This window comes from Aotus nancymaae, unplaced genomic scaffold (genome assembly GCF_030222135.1).
Source record: "Aotus nancymaae isolate 86718 unplaced genomic scaffold, 86718_ANA_hifiasm-v0.15.2.pri h1tg000032l_0, whole genome shotgun sequence".
NCBI classification, from domain to species: Eukaryota; Metazoa; Chordata; class Mammalia; order Primates; family Aotidae; genus Aotus; species Aotus nancymaae.
This window is the reverse complement of record NW_026988445.1, coordinates 30,947,540-30,962,235: the sequence shown is the minus strand read 5'-3', so window position 1 is coordinate 30,962,235 and position 14,696 is coordinate 30,947,540.

Below are 14,696 nucleotides of genomic sequence, written 5' to 3'. Positions count from 1 at the left end.
TTCTAGTCAGCAATCGCAGTACAGTCACATGCTGCGCAACTCAATTTTGGTCAACTACGGACTGCAAATGTAACCATGGTCCTCGAAGATTGTAACGGAGCTGAAAAATTCCTATTGCCTGATGACATAGCCATCATTAACACCAGAGTATAATTTCTTTCTCTTTCTTTCTCTCTCTCTCTTTCTTTTTGAGATGGAGTTTCACTATTGTTGCCCAGCACAATGGTGAGCTCTCAGCTCATTGCAACCTCCACCTCCTGGGTTCAAGCGATTCTCCTACCTCAGCCTCCTGAGTAGCTGGGACTACCGGCATGAGCCACCATGCCTGGCTAATTTTGCAATTTTAGTAGAGACGGCGTTTCTTCATGTTGGTCAGGCTGGTCTCGAACTCCCAACCTCAGGTGATCTGCCTGCCTTGGCCTCCCAGAGTGCTGGGATTACAGGAGTGAGCCACTGCGCCTGGCCTACTTTATTTCTTTATAGATGTAGTGTACCTAAGTCTACGGTGTTAAGTCTACAGTAGTGTACAGTCAGCTTCTAGGCCTTCGCATTCACTCATCACTCACTCACTGACTCACTCAGAGCAGCCTCCTGTCCTGCAAGCTCCATTCCTGGTCAGCAGCCTACACAGGTTTTTCTTACGGTATTTTTACTGTGCTTTCCCATGTTTACATGCACAAATACAGTATTCGGTCGTCATACGCTGCACGGGTGTGTGGCCTCGGAGCGACAGGCTACACCGTAGTCTCGGAGTGTGGTAGGCTGCACCATTCAGGTTTGTGTAGGTACACTCTGATGTTTGTACAACAATGACATTGTCATTTCTCAGAATGTTTCCCCATCGTTAAGTGTCACGTAACTGTATTTCAAGAGCTGTCATAAGGGTTTTCTTTGGGTTTAAGTAACAGAGAAATCAGAATCTGGGTAGTTTTAGCTAAAATACACAGATTTTTTAAAGTAACTTTCGAAGAAAATAATGTGAAAGAAAGGGAGAAGTAGAAAGAAGAAACATTTTAAAGACTGGATTAATTGTGGTGCCTGTTTATGACAAATATTACCAGTGTTTGGAGAAAGAAATATAATTTGTGGCTTTTGGGGGGTGCCATTCACGCAAACAATTTTTCAAGTGCATAAAGACTATAATAACAGAAAAATATTTTACAATTTAAATAAAATGTTTTTTTTTTGTTTTTTTTTTTTGAGATAGAGTCTTACTCTGTCGCCCAGGCTGGAGCGCAATGGCGTGATCTCTGCTTCCCAGCTTCAAGCGACTCTCCTGTCTCAGCCTCCCAAGTAGCTGGGATTACAGGAGCACCTCGCCACACCCTGCTAATTTTTTGTACTTTTAGTAGAGATTGGGTTTCACCGTGTTCCCCAGCCTGGTCTCAAACTCCTGAGCTCAGACAATCCACCCGCCTTGGCCTCCCAGAGTGCCAGGATTACAGGTGTGAGCCACTGTACCCTGCCTACTTTTCTTCTTTAATAACTGTAGGTTTGATTTAATGTTGAAGGGTGGGCCGGGTGTGGTGGCTCATGCCTGTAATCCCAGCACTTGGGGAGGCTGAGGCGGGTGGATCACCTGGGATTAGGAGTTTGAGACCAGCCTGACCAACATGGTGAAATCCTGTCTCTACTAAAAATACAAAAAAAAAAAAAAAAGCTGGGCATGGTAGTTCATGCCTGTAATCCCACCTACTTGGGAGGATGAAGCAGGAGAATTGCTTGAATGTGGGAGGAGGAGGCTGCAGTGAGCCACGATTGTGCCACTACACTCCAGCCTGGCAACAGAGCCAGACTCTGTCTCAAAATTTTTTAAAAATAAAAAATTTAAAAAATTAAAAATAAAAAATGTTGAAGGGTGGCAGAGGATGCCACCCCAAAATATGCCACTTTGGCATAAGGATTATTTTGAACTAAAGACTCTTGAGAAACAGCTGATACAAAAGGGACACACTGTCTTCCTTGTCCCAGGAGAGAAGAAACATTCTAGTTATCAGAGATGTGGAGTCAAGGCTGAGGAAAATCTGAAAAAAAGTGAATTGTTAAATTAACTTTTATCTTTCCTCAGCCTCCCGACACATTTCCACAACCCCCACTCTTAGTTCAACCTACACTATATAAGCATTTAGCTTTTGTCACGTCTTTGGGTCTTCATTTTCCTATGGGGGCTCCCGTGTACATGAAAAATTTGTATACTCTTCTTTTTTCAGACACAGGGTCTCACTCTGTTGCCCAGGCTGGAGTGCAGTGGTGCGATCATAGCTCACTGCAGCCTCAAACTCCCCGGCTCGGGCTGAGGCAATCCTCCCACCTCAGCCGCCCAGAGAGTTGGGATTGTAGGTGTGAGCCAGCTTGCTCAGCCCTTTTCTCCTGTCAATCTCATTTGTGTCCCTTTAATTCTCAAACCCAGCCAGAGAGCTTAAGAGGGTAAAAGGCCAAGTTCTGCCGCCCCTACAATGTTTTTTGTTGTTGTTGTTGTTTGTTTGTTTTGAGACAGGGTCTCCTTCTCTGTCACCCAGGCTGGAGCACAGTAGCCAGGTGCAAGTGATCCTTCCACCTCAGCCTCCCAAGTGGCTGGGACTACAGGCACGTGCCACCATGCCCAGCTACCTTTTGTATTTTTTGTAGAGCTGGGGTTTTGCCATGTTGCCCAGGCTGGTCTTAAACTCCCGGACTCAGGCGATCTGCCTGCCTCATCCTCCCAAAGTGCTGGGATTACAGCTGTGAACCACTGCACCCAGCCTATTTTTTAAACAAAACAAAAAATCCATCCTAAAATATTTGTAGCAAATCAATTGACAATTTCCCCACCTATAAAATAAGGTGTTTGGCCTAGAATATCTCTAAGGTTCTTTTTAATCTAATATTGCATATTTTGCTTTGGTGGGTTTTTTTTTCATATTTTACTTTGAATGATGAAATGAATTCTTATTTACTCAGTCACTAAACAATTATTTTGGTATGTATTTATGCTCTGGCCATTGTGCCATCACTGGAAATACAGTAGGAAACAGGAAAAATATGATTCTTCATTCACCTAGTTTACTGTCAACTGGCGAAATCAAGGGTGGGCATTGCTTGCTACAACCAATCATCTCTACAAAAATGATGAGTGTGCGCCTGAGGACAAATGTGCCTGTTCGAGACAGACAAGCTCCTTCTTTGTTGTTGTTAAAGTATTAACGCTTTTCCTGTTACTTTGCAAAACGAATGGAGATCTAATTCAGAACACCTCAGTGAGGTTCTGAATTCCCTGAAATCAGATGGCTGCTAGTCACTCTCAGGATGCTGGAATGGTATTAAAATATTGCTTCTTGGGCAGGTGTGGTGGCTCATGCTGTAATCCCAGCACTTTGGGAGGCCAAGGCGGGTGGATCACTTGAGGTCAGGAGTTCAAGACCAGCCTGGGCAATATGGTGAAACCCCATCTCTACAATACAAAAATTAGCCAGGAGTGGTGGTGTGGGCCTGTAATCCCAGGGGGAGGCAAAGGTAGGAGAATCTCTTGAACCCGGGAGGCGGAGGCTGCTGTGAGCTGAGATCGTGCCACTGCACTCCAGCCCAGGTGACAGAGTGAGACTCCATCTCAAAAATCAATCAATAAATAAAATTTTTAAAAATGCCCCTTGAATCAAACATTCCAGATGGGAAGCATGAGGATTCGTACTATTTATTATCCATTTCTAGGCCTGTTACCAACATAACTTAGGACCGTATAGGTGAAAAGGAATGAGGTCCTAAGGAAGGCACATACTTCCCTTTCATCTTCACAAAAATTCTGCAAAGACAGTGACATTATCTTTTCTTCTTAGATGAGAAAATAGGCTCAGAGAGTGAAGGAATTTGATTAAAGTCATGTTGCTAGAAAGTAGTGAACTGCATTAAAACCCAAGTTTGTCTGGCTCCAGATGATTTCATTCTTTTCACTGCACCATACTTCTACCAGTAAGAGAAAGCTTTGAAGCTGTGTTTACCAAAGTCTGCCCTGTGGAACACTAATAAGGCAAGATGTCACACAAGTGTAAACAGATGCCAGGGCAAGTGACTCTGGGAAATGCCAAGCATATTAAAGTCAGCGAACTCTTACATAAAATAATTTTTTATTTTTATTTAATCAGCTTTTCCCCCAAACTTATTTGATTACTAAATCTAGATCTTTCTTCATTTAACACTTATTAACGTCTCTTGAAACCAATGCCAAATTAAAATAATCTGGCATTTGCTTAAATGACTGAAAGAAAGAGGAAAAAGGGTTGAAAGAGAGCTTTAAATTGGAAATTCAGTTTGCAAAGCAACTAAAATAAAAAACTAGCAGGTATGGGGGAAGCATTTAAAAAAGATACAGTCTGTGCTCAGTGGAGCTGGGAGATAGAGATGGTGGGTGGATGGAAAGAGTCAGAGGCAAAAAGGGAAACAGACATGAAATCGTTCAGACAGCATATTTTCACACAAGTTTTTAGTGACTCATGTGCGCTGAAGCTGAAGGGAAGATTGGGAAGAGAAAAGAGGCTTGAGCTGGCCCCATGGGGTGTTAAGATTTACTCAGGGAGAGAAGAGGCTGAGAGACACTGAAAGGGAAAACATGTTTGGAGAGTTAAAAAAAAAACAAAAACAAAAAAACAAAAAACAATTCTCAGGAACTATATAGGGAAATAAAATAGGACAGGTACAATCACACAGGCCAGGCCAGGGGCTCATGCTTGTAATTCCAGCACTTTGGGAGGCTGAGGCCAGCAGGTCACTTGAGCCCAGGAGTTTGAGACCAGCCTGGGTAACATGATGAAACCCTGTCTCTAAAAAAAAAAAAATGCAAAAATTAGCTAGGAGTTGTGGTATGCAACTGTAGTCCCAACTACTCGGGAGGCTGAGGTAGGAGGATTGCTTGAGCTTGGGAGTTTAAGGCTGCAGTGAGCCGAGATTGCGCCACTGAACTCCAGTCTGGGCAACAGAACGAGACCCTGTCTCAAAATAAATAAATAAAAAATAAAAATAAATCATACAGAAACTATTCTGTTGATAATGATGGAAAGAAGGATCAAAATCTTAAAGACCACGTAGACAGTCAATTAATCTGGATAATATATGCAATTGAGATACATTTTTGAATTTCACAACTGGAAGGGCTCTTAGAGCAAAGTTAATAAATGTCTGTCTAATCAATCAATCCCTTGCTCCACACAGCTGATAACTGAAGCCCACAGAGGCCGCTTGATTTTCCTAATGTCACACAGCTCACTAGCAGCACACCTGAGTTGTTAATTCATGTCTTCTGACCTCCAAGAGGTACGGTCCTCAGGAACTGAGCATAAAATAGTGCCAAAGAAAGTGTAGAATGTGGAGCAAGGTAAGGACAAAAATCAGCATATCGGACAGAGGATGATTTCTGTTTGAAGAGGTCTCTTTAAAATAATTAAGACAATGAACGCTAAACCTCCTACTGCAAAAGCAGTATTCTTTTAACTGCTTCTATCACAACTTGGTCCAATACTCTGTGCAAACAAACATGGTATGTATGGGGGTTGCTGTTACGAAAGAAACAAAAATTATAGAAAAAAGAAAATTATGTTTCCAAAAGGCAGCATTATCTCCGAAAGCATATGCACGAGGCATGATATCCATGGCTGTAGTCCCAGCTGCTCGGGAAGCTGAGGTGGGAGGATAGCTTGAGCCTAGAAGCTGGAGGCAGCAGTGGTGCTGATGAGGCCACATGCCTGTGAATAGCCATGCAGCCCAGTGTGAACAACACAGCAAGACACAGTCTCTACAAAAATAAACATAGGCTGGGCATGGTGGCTCATGTCTGCAATCCCAGCACTTTGGGAGGCTGAGGCAGGAGGATCCCTTGAGCCCAGGAGTAGAGACCAGCCTGGGTAACACAATGAGACCATCTCTTAAAAAAAAAAAAAATTAATGGGGCGTGGTGAGGCATGGTGGTGCACGCCCATAGTCCCAGCTACTTGGGAGGCTGAGGTGGGAGGATCATTTGCGCCCACGAGTTTGAGACTGCCGTGAGCCTTGATCACACCACTGCACTCAGCCTGGGTGACAGAGCAAGACCACTGTCTCAAAAATAAAATAAAATATAAATAAATTCAAAAACATATAGGAAAGGTAACAGAAAAATAGAAACTTTCCTGATAGAAGAGCATCTTGTTAGAATACCCACTGTACCTCATGCTATAATCCTTTTATTTACTACTTAGTATTAAGGACACCTTCCATATCTGTTTGAAACATGTTTGGTGCTGGGATTCGCTTCAAAAAAGATACCAAGAAGAAATAAGAAATTCCACAGTGAAAACCTGGGGTGACCAAAAAGGTAACACTGATTTGGGGTAAAAAAAAAAAATTTTTTTTTTGAGACAGAGTCTCGATTTGTCACCAGGCTGGAGTGCCATGGTGCGGTCTCGGCTCCCTGCAACCTCCGCCTCCCGAGTTCAAGCGATTCTCCTGCCTCAGCCTCCCGAATAGCTGGGATTATAAGTGCCTGCCACCATGCCCGGCTAATTCTGTATTTTTAGTAGAGACAGGGTTTCGCCATGTTGGCCAGGATGGTCTCGAACTCCTGACTTCCTGATCCGCCCACCTCAGCCTCCCAAAGTGCTGGGATTACAGGCATGAGTCACCGCGCTCGGCCTAAAATTTGGACTCAACGAAAGATTAGGCTAGGCTGCGCGGGCATTTTTGGCCACGAAAGTACAGGAGGGTGCTAGAAAAAACAGGACGGTGGAAAAAGCGTTTCCCCAGAAGTCTAGGAGCCCACCTTTGGCATGAAAAGTGGGAGCACAGAACAGGAAATACAGAAGGCAAGCTGCCAATTATGGGAGAAAGATTATCACTAGGCCCGCAGCTGGCAGGGCCACACGGTAACGTGACAAGTGAGTCCACCTGCAATCGCAGCAAGCGGCTGGTTAGAGCCCGGCGCGACCTCCGGCGAAGACTACGACTCCCGACTGTGCCCGGGGCGCGCCTCCGGGGCCGCCAGAGCGACTTCACGCGCAAAGCGCTGTGGGACTCGTAGTCTTTCTGCCCGCCAGCCCCTCGGAGGCGGAGAGACCCGATTTTTGGTAAATGATCCGCCCTTCCCGATCCTGCTTCTCTTTCCTCCCTTTCCCTCCCACCTCCTTCTTTCACCGAGAGTTTGAAAATTCCCGCGGAGCCGGCGCTGGAGCGCGGAACCATCGCGATAACTCTGGTCCCCGCAGCCGCGATCTCCTCTGCTTCTCCCCTCCCTCTCCGCCCTCTTCCTCCGCTCCCTCCCTCCCCGCCGGGGCGTGTGGGACTCGGTCTGTCCGCCCAGGGTAAAGCGCAGCGCGGGGCCGGCGCCGTCCGAGGCGAGCGGGCGCAGTTGCCAGAGGAAGGACCCAGAACCGCGGCGGGGCAGCGACTGCGTCGTGGGCGCTGAGCAGTCGGCAGGCCTGCAGCTGGCGAAGGCGGTCTCGGGGGCGTGTGGCTCTGCGGGGCCGGGAGGGCGCAGGCGGGACCGGCGCGCGGAGCAGCGGCCTCAGCCGGGCGGCGGTGTCTCCCGGGAGATGCTGTGACGGATCCGCGCGGGAGGAGCTCGCGCCCGGCCTGGCGACCCGGCGGACTCGGCCCGCGGCGGCGCGGTCACCGCCCTTCCCAGGTAGGGGGAAGGGAGCGGGGTTGGGCCCGCGCGGAGGTGGGCGAGGGGCGCGGCCTGGGCCGGCGGCGGCGGCGGGGCTTCTGCTCGGCGGGCGCGGGGCCTAGGCCGGGCGTGCGCGGGGCCAACGGCCGGAGTCCGGTACGCGAGCGCGGGCGGCGGCGGCGGGTACGGCAGGCTCGCGCGCGCCGGCCTTGGTTATATAAGCCGCGGACCCGAGGCGCGGCGGCACATGGCGGCGGAGCGGAGCGGCGCGGCCAAGTTCGCCTGCGGAGCCGGCTGCCGGGTTTCTCCCGACGCGGGCCGGCCGGGGCCGCGACCCCGCTCCGTGGTTCTCTCACGCCGTGGCCTCGTTGGCAGGTCTCGCCCCGAGGGAAGTGGGCGCGCTGCGCCCGTCCGGGGTTGCTGTGTGTTCCGCATGCGCCTGGGCCTGGACGCGGGGCTAAAACGTGAGGCTCAGTTCGGCCGATTGGAGATTGAAAATACAAGGACACGTCTTGGGTCCTTATTAATTGGCCTGCCTTGTGCCCGCCTGGGAAGCTGAGGACGATTACTTTTGCCACTGGCCGACTCTTTTGGTTTTGGTTTTTTGAGAGACGATACATTTTGTTTCTGAAGCTTACGAGGTTCGCACTATCTGTGTGCATAGTGTTATGAGATGAGCGTTGTTTTTATTTTCACATCGTCAGTTGTAGAAATTTTTGGAAGAACTGGGTTCTAGGTAGAATAAAACATAGAGCTTCTGGAAATCCTAAACGTCATTTTATTCTCAGAATACTTTAAAGAGCCTGTAGATTTTAAGAGCTATTTTGGGGGCCAGGCGGGTGGATCACGAGGTCAGGAGTCTCGAGACCAGCCTGGCCAAGATGATGAAATCCCGTTTCTACGAAAAATACAAAAATTAGACGGACACGGTGTCAGGCGCCTGTAATCCCAGCTATTCTGGAGGCTGACGCAGGAGAATCGCTTGAACCCAGAAAGTGGAGGTTGCAGTGAGCCGAGATCGCGCCATTGCACTCCAGCTTGGGCGACAGAGCAAATCTACGTCTCAAAACACACAGAGAGAGAGAGAGAGAGAGAGAGAGAGACAGACAGACAGACAGACAGACACAGACAGAGACAGAGACAGAGAGACAGACAGGCAGAACTGTCTTTGGTTGGGTGCGGTGGCTCATGCTTGTAATCCAGCACTTTGGGAGGCTGAGGTGGGAGGATCGATTGAGCCCAGGAGTTGGAGACCAGCCTGAGCAACATGGCGAGACGCCCATGTTTTTTTTTTTTTTTTAAAGAACTGTATTTGGTGAGCTTTCACTGATAGAGTCTCTGAGGAGGAAGAAATTAGAGTGGTTTACTTATTTCGGATAATTTGACCAGGGATGACAAGCCCAGTTAAAGTTAATACTTGAAAGGATGCCTTAAGTATGCAAAGCGCTATGGGAAGTCTACATTGTTTCTGTACTGTGATTCCTGATCTTTCAGTAACGTAATGCCAAACAGTTACAAGTTAGCAAACAACAATAATTATCTTAAAAGAAAATCGAAACAATCATGTCCGTTGGTGGCACCTCTAGTCGCGGCTACTTGGAAGGTGGAAGTGGGAGGAACGTTTGAGTCTCAGTTCGACGGTTACAGTGAGCTAGGATCGTGCCGCTGCACTCCGGCCTGGGTGACAGAGGGAGACTGAGACTGTTGCTAAAAAAAAAAAAAAAAAAAAAAAATTAAAAGATCGTTATACGGCTGGGCGCAGTGGCTCACGCCCGTAATCCCAGCACTTTGGGAGGCCGAGGCGGGTGGATCACGAGGTCAAGAGATCAAGACCATCCTGGCCAACATGGTGAAACCCCGTCTCTACTAAAAAGTACAAAATTTAGCTAGGCATGGTGGCGCATGCCTGCAGTCCCAGCTACTCGGGAGGCTGAGGCAGGAGAATTGCTTGAAACCGGAAAACGGAAGTTGCAGTGAGCCGGGATCGCGCCACTGCACTCCAGCCTGGCGATAGAGCGAGACTATGTCTCAAAAAAAAAAAAAAGAATATATATATATATATATATATATCGTTATACAGCAGTTTTGAGACTTTTTTTTTCTTTTAATGCTTATCCTTCTTCATAGGTACAGACGCATCTTTTTTTTTTTTTGAGACGGAGTTTTGCCCTGTCGTCCAGCCTGGAGTGCAGTGGCGAGATCTTGGCTGTCTGCAATCTCCGCCTCCCGGGTTCAGACGATTCTCCTGGCCCAGCCTCCCGAGTAGCTGGAATTACAGGCGCCCGCCACCACGCCCAGCTAATTTTTGTATTTTTAGTAGACACAGGGTTTCGCCATGTTGACCAGACTGGTCTCGAACTCCTGACCCTGTGATCCGCCCACCTCTGCCTCCCAGAATGCTAGATTGGTTACAGGCGTGAGCTGTTGCATCCAGCCTAGTACAGACACATCTTAAGGGGAAATAAACGTTATATCTTTCACTCCTACCTTTAATATTTTCAGGGACTCTTTATTCTTTCTTCCCAGAATTAAGTCTAACTTCCCTAGGTTAGCTCAAAGGGCTCTACGATAAATATATGCTACTATCTATCTTCATATGTTCAAAAATTTTATGCTTCTGCCATTCCAGAATCATCACCAATCGTGGGCCCATTATGGGGAAGAGGCGTTTCACTCTGATGTTTCTTTGCTCACGTCTTTCATCCTGGAGCGCCATCTTTCCTTTTTTAAATTCTCAAATTTCAGGTCCTCCTTCTAAATCCCGTGTTTCTACTGGGCTCTCATAGCACATGTACCTCTATTGTAGCATTTATTCGTGTCTGATATTCTAACGATTGCTTGTGTATCTCTTTTTCTAGATTGTCAGCTGCTTAAGGTCAGGAAGGAGGTTACCGTCTTGCTCTGCATTGCTTTACTGACACAGTGTTTTAAAAGTAGTTTGTGATTTTAAAATGTTTGAATTAAGTTGGAAAGAACATTGCTGAAAGGCTTGAAGTTTCTGGGTCCACTGGTAGTTTACATTTAAATGACAATTCGTCTTTTTGTTAGTCAAAAAGAAAAAGGTAAAATTGCATACAAAGTGGTCTATAGAAATGTTTGCTTGGTACGTGTTGCGATATAATTGTTGAACTAGATTAGAGTTCCATTTTCTCTGGTGGAATTCAGTTACTTCAGGAATTTGTGTATTTCACACAGAAAACTGATTCATAGTATTCTATTTTGAATATCTGGCCTAGTAATTTTAAGAATTTTGTTTTGCTGAATACTGAAACAGTGTTTGCTTTAATTGGGCTCAATCTTGAATTGAATTTTAAAAAATTTTTGAATTGAATTTTAAAAAATTGATTTTACTGTTTAACATGCCTATTCCTTGTCCCTGCTAGTATTACAATATCCTACTATACAGTACTCTGTTATCCTAATTTATTGCATTTAAGACCTATTAGTTGCAAGGCACTGTGACTTTGTCAAATGTCCAGGAATAAGATTTGGTGATTTTTGCCTTTTAGGAATTCATAGTGTAGTGGAGATGACAGGGAAGCAGAAGTAATGATTTTTTAAAAATCATATTTAGAATAGGTAAAAGTGGGGGGAAGGGGTGAGCTTAGAGGTGAGATCACATACCAAGAAGTTAGTCCTTCAGTGATGGGTAGGTGATGTTGGCAGTTGGATGAGGGAACAGCATGAAAAAAGAATTAAAGTGCTAGGCAGTAACAAGTTGGTGAAGGAAGTGGTTTTGGGAGATGAGGCTGTAAGGGTAGCCTGGGACTCTGAGATTGTGGAGAGCCTTGATTACCTATGGCTAAGGTGTCAGTTCTTACGATATATGGTAGGGAGTCTTTGAAGATTTTTGAGGAGAGTGGCATGATCCATCTGTACAAGAAGATGAACAGTATTTTCATTCAAAGCCAGTAGAATGTTCCTACTCTGCCTATCTAGATGTTGGAAAGGAGTTGAAACTTTGTAAATTACGTTTTGTAGGTTGCCAATGCTGGCATGTCATAAAAGGCTGGGACTCTAATTTTTGTACAGTACTGAATGTAGATGTGTAATGTGTATTTGTGTTTTCATATGCCTTTATATGAGACATTCTTTATAATAACAGAGTTTTTGTTTAGTTGGTTTTTGAGACAGTCTGACTATGTCACTGAGGCTGGAGTGCAGTGGCACCATCTCAGCTCACAGCAACCTCTATCTCCTGGGTTCAAGTGATTGTCATGCCTCAGCCTCCCAAGTAGCTGGGATCACAAGTGCATGCCACCACGCTGGCTAAGTTTCATATTTTTAGTAGAGACAGAGTTTCACCACGTTGGCCATGCCGGTCTCCTGACCTCAAGCTATTCCTCCCGCCTTGGCCTCCCAAAGTGTTGGGGTGATAGGCGTGAGCCAGAGTGCCTGGCCTATTTCTAATAATAGACTGTTTAGATGTTCTCTTTAGTTTGCTTAAATTGGAAAAGTCTTTAAACCAGTTTTGCCGTATAGATTCAAAGGCTGTTAAATTTTGATTTATTAAGCATTTTTTTGAGCTCCTTTGTGCTAGGCACCACAATAAAGTCTGGAGAAATAAGTAAGTACTCCTCTTTTGTTTTTTTTTTTTTTTTTTTGAGACGGAGTCTTGCTCTGTTGCCAGGCTGGAGTGCAGTGGCGCAATCTCAGCTCACTGCAACCTCCGCCTCCTGGGTTCAAGCGATTCTTCTGCCTCAGCCTCCCGAGTAGCTGGGACCACAGGCACGTGCCCCACGCCCAGCTATTTTTTGTATTTTTAGTAGAGACGGGGTTTCACCACGTTGGCTAGGATGGTCTCAGTCTCTTGACCTCGTGATCCGCCCGCCTCGGCCTCCCAAAGTGCTGTGATTACAGGCGTGAGCCACCACGCCCGGCCGTACTCCTCTTTTTTTAAAAGCTTGGATGTGAAAGGAAGGAAGATAGAATATAGTAAAGTACAACATCACATGTGTTACTCAGTGCTAGAACCTGGATTCAAAATTTTCATTAGAAATATATTAGACATGTGTTAGTCTGTGTTGCAATAACGAAATATGTGAAACTGCAGAATTTATGAAGAAAAGAGGTTTATTTTGCCTCATGGTTCTGCAGGCTGTGCAAGCATGGCACCAGCAACTGGCTGCCTTCTGGTGAGGGTCTCAGGAAGCTTACAGTCATGTCGGAAGGCAAAGCGGGAGTGGGATATTCACACACAAGGTCTCACTGTCGCCTAGGCTGGAATGCAGTGGTGCGGTTATGGTTCACTGCAACCTCGACCTCCCAGGCTCAAGCATTGTGGGTGGGACTACAGGCGTGCACCAACCACACCTGGCTAATAATTTTTTGTAGAGATTTCACCATGTTGTCCAGGCTTGTGTGGAACTCCTGGGCTCAGTCAGTCTGCCTGCCTCACCCTCCCAAAGTGCTGGGAGCCACCACACCTCGCTTTAAACCACCAGATCTCGTGTGAATTCATTACTGTGGAGAGGGCACCAACCCATTCATGGGGGGTCCTCTCCCATGACCCAAGCACCTCCCACCAGACCCCACCTCCAGCATTGGGGATCACATTTGAATACAGTTGGAGGGGACAGTTGCACAAACCACATTAAGTTTATATTTTATATTTTTGTTTTTATTTTTTCTTTTTTTGCCACTTTCAGTCACAATATTATATATATTTTATATTTTTTTATATTATATTTTAGAAGCAGGATCTTGTTCTGTTGCCCAAGCTGGAGTGCAGTGGCCCAATCATAGCTTACCTCAACCTCAAACTCCTCATCTTAAGTGATCCCCTTGCCTGAGCTTCCCAGAGTGCTGGGCGTACAAGCATGAGCCACCATGTCTGTCCACAGTTCTCTTTTAAATACTGTGGCTTTATTCTCTTTGAGCTGGTACCTCTATATCATCTTTGTTTTGCATTCAAACAACATAACAAAACCCACCCAGCCCAAGAAATAGAACATTTACTTTATTTCATTTTCAAAAAAATGCTTACTGTGTGTTATCCTTTAAAATGAACTTTGGATTTTGTGAAAATCTTTTCAAAATTCTATTGGGTTGATTTTGGTTGAATTAGAGTGATCATGGAACTCTTTTGCTTATTGTCCGTTAACACAACTTTGAATACCCTTTGGAAAAAGCTGTGTGGAATTGTGGAGGTTTTGGTTCTGCTTGAATTACTTTGGTTTTAAGTTTAGTAGGAAAAACGTGTTAACTTCAGTTCATCATTAAACTGGTTTTATCAAGCTACATAAAAGGCTGTCAGAGTGGAAAACATCATAATAACAGTGTGATTCTGGCCTTCTCCATCTGTTTCCCTAAAAATTTTTTTGGCACTAAGCTACTTAGGAGGAGATGAATAGGATCAATTTGTGTAACTGTAACAGCAACCAAGGCTTGAGTATAGGACCCTCTTGTAAATGTAAGAGGGTTTTGTTTGGGAGGCTAATGGTCATAGCTTCCTATTGATGCACGTACCCTTTATATTAGGTTAGACTTTTGGATCTGTTTTGGATAATAAAAGCAAACTTCTACTTTTAGTGACTTGGAAATCTCAAACATAACTTTTTAGGTTTTGTGACTTAATGGTGACATATGTGATAAGTTTTTTGAGGCAATCTATCTAAAGTTTTTGCCTAGGAGATAGCATTTATAGCCTGAACAGAAAAATAATGTAACTCATGTATGTCAATTTTTTGAGTGAATCTTTGAAATGTGTTTTTCACATAAAATTTTTTTCGGGGAGGGGACTAAGCTGTGGAGAGAATAAGAAGGACAAGAAAGAACACGAGGTTGATTTGTGCCTTATTCCCATCCTCAGGCTGCATAAATAGCTTCTGTATTTTAAAGTTGCATTTTTATTACATATATACATATATATTAATCATTCTTTAAGTAATTATTTTATAAAAAGGAAAATGTTTTTAAAAATCTAAGCCATAGGGCCGGGCGCGGTGGCTCACGCCTGTAATCCCAGCACTTTGGGAGGCCGAGGCGGGTGGATCACGAGGTCAAGAGATCGAGACCATCCTGGTCAACATGGTGAAACCCCGTCTCTACTAATACAAAAAAAATTATCTGGGCATGGTGGCACGTGCCT